At 35.5% G+C, this 8,212-nt stretch overlaps 1 long non-coding RNA gene across 1 annotated transcript; it reads right to left on the reverse strand.

The window, feature by feature from the left end:
- Window positions 1-3,548: 3,548 nt before the first annotated feature.
- LOC146732796 (uncharacterized) lies at window positions 3,549-4,761 on the reverse strand. The gene is made up of 2 exons (XR_014926870.1): window positions 4,708-4,761; window positions 3,549-3,913 (listed from the first exon to the last, which is right to left on the reverse strand). It is a non-coding gene; the product is annotated as an uncharacterized LOC146732796 (long non-coding RNA).
- Window positions 4,762-8,212: the final 3,451 nt, after the last annotated feature.

Genomic DNA, 8,212 nt, shown 5'->3' on the forward strand with positions numbered 1-8,212 from the left:
GGTTTGTGTTGGTAGTTTAATTAGTTGTGTCATGAGATGTTAATTTTTGTCACATAGTTATAAAGTTACGTCATGAGGATTTAAAGTTGTGTCACGAGATAATTGGCTTGCGTTAAGAGATGTTAAAGTTGTGTGAGAGACATTAATGACTTGTCGTGAGATTATAGAGTCATGTCGTTGGTGATTCTAGTTTTGTCATGAGGTAATTAAAAACTGACACAAGACAATAGCTGTGCCATGGCACATGTGGGCCACTGTAGTCAAGTGACGTAAGCCTAATGACTTAACACTCTGACTATCAGCATTATATAAGATTAGCAAAATTTACCATCCCTCTCGTTATCGGACAAGATGTTGCACAATCATAAAACATCATAGTAACAAGCAAATTGATTCTGGACCGGGGTTATGTAACATCCTCTGCGCCTACCTCTTGTACTCACCTACATAGCATCAATGGCAGAGCACAGCTATCTTGAAAACTATAAATCATTGCAAAATTATTGAAAATTGTTGATATGTCAACTCTCATTGGAATTTTGAAGATTTATTACTAAACTACAAAACAAAATGTTTTACAATATTTATAATATATATTTTGCAGATCACGATCACGGTGACCAGCTACACCAGAACGGACATATTTCGCATCTAACTCAACCCCATGCAACAAAAATTGATACCATGTATTCACTATGGTCCATTCCTCCTCGACGAACAAGTACATAAGTGAAAATTTAGTCAAAGACGAGAAAACTGCACAAGAAAATTGCCTTATTTACACGTATCGGCAATGCAAGCTGCCATGCGACTTCCCCTTCTGACGTCACAAGGGGAATTTCTGTATGCAAATAAGAAGCTAATGAGGAGCCTCGTTTTAAAATACACAAAAATAAAGTTGCCGTAGATTGAGTTTAAAACACATTTTTTCACTCAAATAAAATAATTCATGCTTAATGAATAATTCGTTCACTCATTTTATGGACAAAAGAAAAAAAATCATCTTTGACCCCAGTTAATGCACTCTTCAATTCATTCAAAGTCAAAATCATTTCCTGAAAATTGCAAGAAACTTTGAGCAGAATGTAAGACTGACTCAAAAATGACCTTGCAGTCAAAATTACTCTGCACTATTATCAGAATTCCATTTGAAAATTCAGCCAGCTGTTGTCTGTAAAAGGCTTCCCATACTTGCATGAGAAAGTTGTGACATCGTTTGAAACTCTGACATTGAACAAGATTAGTGAGTAGACCTTTCTTAAAAGTTGTTTTAGCAACATCCCTGAGACCTGCTTCCAGGTTGTGTATTTTTTAGCAAGTGCCAATCACCGGGAAAACAAATTAGCCAGCACATATCATTTTCATATTCATACTTTAATTTCTGTAACAGATCATATGTTTTTCCATCCCCAACAACAATACGATATTTGAGCCTTATGCCCACCTTGAAAACTGAATGCAGTTTTTCAACAACGTGCTTGACAGTGTCCAATGAGTCACAAGGTTCATTTAGAACACCTAAATAAACAAGTCATTGAAAATGACACAGTTCCCGTTCAAACTGTTAAAATTGATCTTCATGTTCTAAACTTGGTCTTGACAATTTTCAAGTATTTACAAAGTGCTAAATACCCTTCAAATACAGGTTATGCCTGTATAAATACTTGAAACTGACTACTGGGTGCAATGACATGAAAAAACACCAAATTTGGTTCACAGTGATCAAGTTTGAAGGCAAATTACAGGGAGGTAGTCGTCGTGTTGTGCATGTGTGACATTAGTGTTGATAAACAGATTTTTCCAAAATCCAATGCGCAAGTATGAGCTTTGACCTGGTCGCCAGACTTGTACTAATTATTGCCAGTGACTTCTTTGATACCTTAAATCCAACCACCTAAAAAATACCCAAATAAAGCTTGGTAACGTCCCAGTTTGTACTTTTTGATCTGCACATCAGTCGAAGTCGCCATCTTTGTTTATATGAGACCCATATATATCGTGCATGCGTGGTGCGACAATTATCACACTTTAAATCAGACTTCCAAATGTATAGCTTACTTTATTCTTCAGTGTATACAGCAATGTACTTAAAGGGACGTTTATGATTGGAATGTAATATGGCAGTGTATTGATAGTTTAGTAAGCATTAGAAACACAAGGAGAAAGTGTAGGTTTTCAGGTAAAAATCCTGTGTTAGCAGACAAAAACTGTAAACCTATACTTTAAAGCAAGTACGAGAACAAATTTTTGATTTGCAATCGGTTACATTGCCAAACTTAATTTACATAAAAAACAAGACTTTTTCATTTGCTCATAACTATTCAATGCATACCACTTTACGTCAATATGACCCTTTTTTCCCCCAAAAAATCGCAATATCTCGTTAGAGGCTGTAGCTGTTCTGGTTGTGAGTGCAAACCCCCTTCTTTTTCCAATTTCTGAAAGTTAAGAGAAAACTCCTCATCAACTTCAGTGTTAAGTTGGTCAATTTGAGAGGTCTGTTTTTAATAGCAGTTAATAAACGTGCTGGTGAGAGTGTGCAAGTGGCACCCTCACTGATCCTCACCCTGCTTCTCCAGTTTTAAAATTTACGTGCACCTCTTCAGTACAAGTATAGTTATCTGGAGGGGCCAAAAAAATGGTCACATGACCAAAAGTGGTATAATTAGTAATCTTTCAGGTGAAAGGCTTCACGTAGCATCAAATCTTTCAACTAGCTGTCCAGGGATATATGGTGGTTTGGGTTATTTCATTATGTAACAGGTATGCATACTATTTCGTTTTAGAATTTCAGATAACTATTGATGACAGATTGCAACTTAAGTTTGAGCGACTGTTCAACTTATTAAGTTGGAATGGGGTAATTTCAAATGCTACGACATCAAGAGATTGTTTGGTTAAAGTGGTGGTTAAGTGTTGGATATGGGCAGCAACTTGAATTAAATTATGAAGAACAACCAAAACAGCATTTCCATCACTATCCATGTAACCTTGGCCATTTCTGCTATGTGAATCAAAAACATAGAACATAGTCTTATAGGTAAATATGCCCAACCCATAGTCTTTGACAATAATAATGGCATGAGCAGTACTTTCAAAAACATGTTTTAATGCACTGTCAATGTCAAAGTCAACTTCAGCAAGGCACCCAACAATTGATGTGCATGGAATACAGCTAAAATGATATGGTCCAAATGAAATGCAACGATTTAAATCAGCAACCTGTAAATACGTACTAGAATCTTTGGTATGCCTGTTAGGATAAAGTTTTAAATACAACAATTGCCCTATATCTATATGTTATCAATATTCGCACTGTTCTAGTTAGCAGCATCCATAATCATTGAATATACCAGGGCTACAAGACTGTTTGTCATGCATGTACTGGCTCCAGATGTGGTACCCAAATATTTAGGTGAACCTTGATTAACATTACCTGCAATCACTAATTTACCTTGACCTGTTATGTCACAGTTTGAAGTAGGACCAGGACTGCTTTCTATATCACCACTTAGCAACAGAATCATTCTCATATAGTACAAATAAAGTTGCATAATCCATACAGGAAAAAATCTTTTTATTACAAACTTTAGTTTGTATACAATGACAAATTCAGAAGACCAAATACATACTTATATATGCATGATTTCTCAGTCAGAAAGTCTTCTCTGTAATATAATATAATATTGGATATGGTACTGTTGTACGATAATTTATATGGTACTAATAGTATGGTAAAGATATGGTATATAATGGTATAATGTATACTGGTTCAATCTGGAGTACTTTGGTAAGCAGTGTATGTGACAGTACGTTAACAACTGACACCTGCAAGCCTCTCTAAAACAGAGGAGTACAGTACTAAATAAAGAAAAAATTGAAAGACAAAAAAATCTTCTTTTAAACACAGATCCTGTAAAAAAGCAAAAAAAAAGTACATTTAAACAAATAGGTTCAAACAAGTCACATTGGACGTAGATGGCGCTGTGACAGCAACAAGACGGACTTAAAATATTAAAGATGGCGTCCGTGTTCACGAAAAGCACTGAAGGTCGTAACGTACACTAATTCAGGTCATTTAAAAATTGCAGTTAGATAAACACCCAGTTACATCGTCAAAATAATAAAATTTTAAACCATTCAGTTGTTCTGACCTTGTCATATATATTGACAGTGCATTTTGAATAGTGTAGCCAGTCTTCGGGACGCGATGACGTGACGATACAAACCTCCAAGATATTTCCAACTTGCTACGAAATTTCATTGTTCCATCACAGTGATTTTTTTTCAAATATAGCATTTGCTGATGTCAATTTCTACAAATCTGCCTGCTTTGCACATCCCTAAAATCACCCTGTCGACTAACATCCAGAACATAGACTGTGACATGGCGAAACATCGTTAAAATGAGAATGTTGACAAAATATTCTCACATACATTCCACTCAAAATAAAAAAATGCGCCCATCAGTCAAAAAAAAAACGATCACAGAAAACTTATTATTTTTGAAAATAATTAACTTGTTAAAAGATAGATACCGGAATACCAGTAATTTTGATCATTGACACAAATGACGGCCATCGCAGTGCAGTGATCACCGGCTACGGACATCGTCAAAATCTGAACAATTTACCTCTATAGATCGGCAAAGATACAAGTCCCAAACATTCATATATCATAGTACTTAGAAATATATCATGTACTTACCAAATAATTTATTGATCTTCAAACTATTCAGTATCAGCGCGAAGTCACAGAGAGCATCCATAAACAAATTGTCCTACACGAGGTTTTTTTACCATTTACCTGATTGAAGCGAATTCGCTCCCATGATGCAACAGTAGAACACATTGCCTGAACCCGAAGATCATGCCCCGTTTAGCATGATCGAGGTACGTGGTAAAAATACTGATATCTTTATTGCAATCATAATCAAATCAGGATATCAAACAAAATACGAATAAAGGTAACATTGTGACAAACCAACATAATACTACTACTTTATTGACATCAATTTAACAACATAAAAACAACTTTGTATTAGATGCATGTAATTTATAGTCCATCTTAATCAGAATCTGCACATTTTCGGGTTTAAAATAGCTGCCAAACGCTCAAAATTGATCTAATCTCAAAACAACTTCACGTGCATATGTATACCTTCATGACATGTATGTGTACCAAATTTGAATGGAATCCATCAAAGTGTGTCTGAAATATGACGATGCACGCACGCACACACGCACGCACATAACCAAAAACACTACTTCCCGTTTCGGACGGTTTGGCTCATCACTGCTAGCTAAGTATTCCTTAAAACCAGGTAACAAAATATTAGCATTATTGTGATGGTTAACATGTTTGAGTGCACAATAGAAAAAGGATTCACTAATAGCATTGTTCATAGCATCTTGTTCACACTGAGTGGGTTCAAAGTCATTCGAGGAAAAATGTTTTTTGTTCAAAAAAGTATGTGTTTCAGTTTGGGGCAAGAACATATGTGACTTCTATATGTGACTGCTCTGACTTTAAAGCATAAAGTGGAATATTTTTTGTTCGCTTTGGTTGAGAAGGGCAAGACTAGATGTATCATTGGTATTTGATGCAGTACTAAATAATTCTGTACCAAACACTTGCAACATACTCTCTCCTAAAATAGATGGTTCAGAAAGTCTGGCATTAATAAGAAACCATGGTTGTAGACTATGATCGTTATTCATATCTATCAAGTCATATTCATCATCATACCTTTGTTTTGACAATAATAGTTTATAATATATCCCGTAGGGTATATCTCAAAACATAAAATGGTTCAACATTTGTGAACTTTGTTCAGAGTTAACATTCAATGTTCACCAGATGCTGCATTTGGATGACGGTTTACAAAATTGGGGACCTCTCTGATCACTGTCAACATTCATATTTGAGAGTAATAGTGGTTATTTGAGGAACTTATTTAATGGCACTCAGTATATTCCAATGCAGATATGCGAAGCCTTTGCTATTTGCAGCGAGGCAGTAAAGGTGTTTTCAACAGTAACAGGAGATCGGCAATGTTGTTTTCAAATCTATTGTATGGTGATACTGGACACAGGAGCAGTAAAGTACAGTGATGAATTGACTGCCCTTGGTAAGGAACAACGTATGTCAGGTGCAGTCAACGAAGCTGTTCGTGCAAAAAGGTGTTCGCGAACGTTTTTCTGTGGGCAGGCAAAATTTAACTTAATCAGTGGGAGGGAAAAAAAATTGACCTACTATTGTGGGTGTGGGTAATGCATTTTTGGAAGTGGGCAGGCAGAATTGTTAAATTATGGTGGGCAGAAAATTATAACTATCAGTGGGTAAAGGGGAACTTGTGGTTACACTATCGGGGGGGGGAGAATATAGAGATAATACCCGTAGAATACCGATGAATCGTCAGGTTGCCAGATTGGGTCAAGCGAGGTCAGTTGTGTCTTTGATATGATGAACGCCACCAATGGCGAAGAGTTCAATGCGACGAAGAGCCGACAGGATAACATTCGTCCATCAGTGATCAATCGAGTTTTATGTTTGTTGATATTAGTTTCTTTTGTTGATAAATGAACGTCTGCCCGTATATGGGAAACATGTGGGTATGAGCACGTCAATTTGACAACATTATGATTAGATGTTGACAAAAAGTAATTAAATTCAAAATAATAATTAGCAAAAACTAAACAAAGCCCGCACACTACTTGAGGTTTAATGAAATATGCTGAGCCATGGCTGAGGTATGCTTGAGTATAGTTTGAATCTACACATAAAACATCAAGTAGCGAGAAGAAAAATAAAAAATCATACAAGAAAGAATGCTGAGGGCAATACCAATTGAATCACAAGCAATGATAAAAATACGAATATTCAGTGAATTGAATAATAATCTTGATTTGTTACGTACTCTTTATTATTTATATCGTTCATTGTGTTTCGAGCGATTTTTAAATGTTGAACGGACGTGGTTTATAGTTAATTAAAAAATAACCACTCCAATTTATTTTCTGCTGATAATGTCACGCCCTACATGTCATTCTATTTTTATCTTTAATCTCACGTGATTCCCCATTTTTTGTGTGTATTTTTTATCAAAGTCCATGGTTGACGAGCAAATGATGCGTATGCCGTGCAGCTACATAATATAATCTTTGTTTGTTGGGGTTACTGTTTTTCACACAAAAAATTAAAAAAAATTATGTATTCTTTATCATAAACTTTATGCCAAAACAGATGGTATTTTGTCAGCGTCATCCGAGCCTCCATAGTGTCTGTGTCTGTCCTGTCATAATGGGGGAAATGTGTTGTGCGCCAGTGCGATGTACAGTGATTTGTTTAGTTTAAGGTTCAATTCAAGTCAATTAATTATCGGACAACATGTCGATATTATACACTCATACATTTCATTCCTTGTCAACGGGATCGGGCCCCACTTACAGTTTCAGAAATGAAGAACGGCATGACTAACTCTTTAGTGACTCGTACCTTTGGGACTCGTACGCAAATAATGATGAATGATGTCCGTTGTCGCGCGAAAGCCGCTATGCATTTTATACGCTAAAAAGTAATGTAACTTTCTATACAATGTGATGTGCTTCTTTGCTAATTCAATTGGTTATTTATATTAGTGAAAAATATGTTATATTGTCAAGCAAAAACTGCCTGCTCCCACCATCGTGAAAAGAATGACGCGAGAAACGAGAACTGACTCCCAAATAAAATAATAATATATTAAATTTATAGAAAAAATACAGATATTCATTGGGCTGTTTTTAGTGTAAAAAATATATATTGTATTTTAATTTATCATTTAATAGTTGGTAGTTTTTGCAATAATTTATTTGCTGGTAGTATTTTTTTAAATGTTGGTAATCGTTGGGCTTTCGCGATTAACACAATTTAAAAATACTACCAGCAGATGAATTGTCACAAACACATATAAAACAAACCGAGAATATCAACAAATAAATAATAATTAAATAAATAATTTACTTTCATAACAACCGTACACTTGACGCGCGAGCTAAGGAAAATATACTGAAATAAAATGAATTTATAGCATACGGTTCTTTCACATGTTCATACTATCTTCCTTTCCACTCAGTAAGTACTCGAAGGCGTCACAGTGGTGAACGCGTAAATATTTTGTGTGACGTCACCAGCGAATCCGCACATGCGCACACAGTTTTTAGAAACGGGC

This window comes from Saccoglossus kowalevskii, chromosome 17 (assembly GCF_978046115.1).
Source record: "Saccoglossus kowalevskii chromosome 17, keSacKowa6.1, whole genome shotgun sequence".
NCBI lineage: Eukaryota > Metazoa > Hemichordata > Enteropneusta > Harrimaniidae > Saccoglossus > Saccoglossus kowalevskii.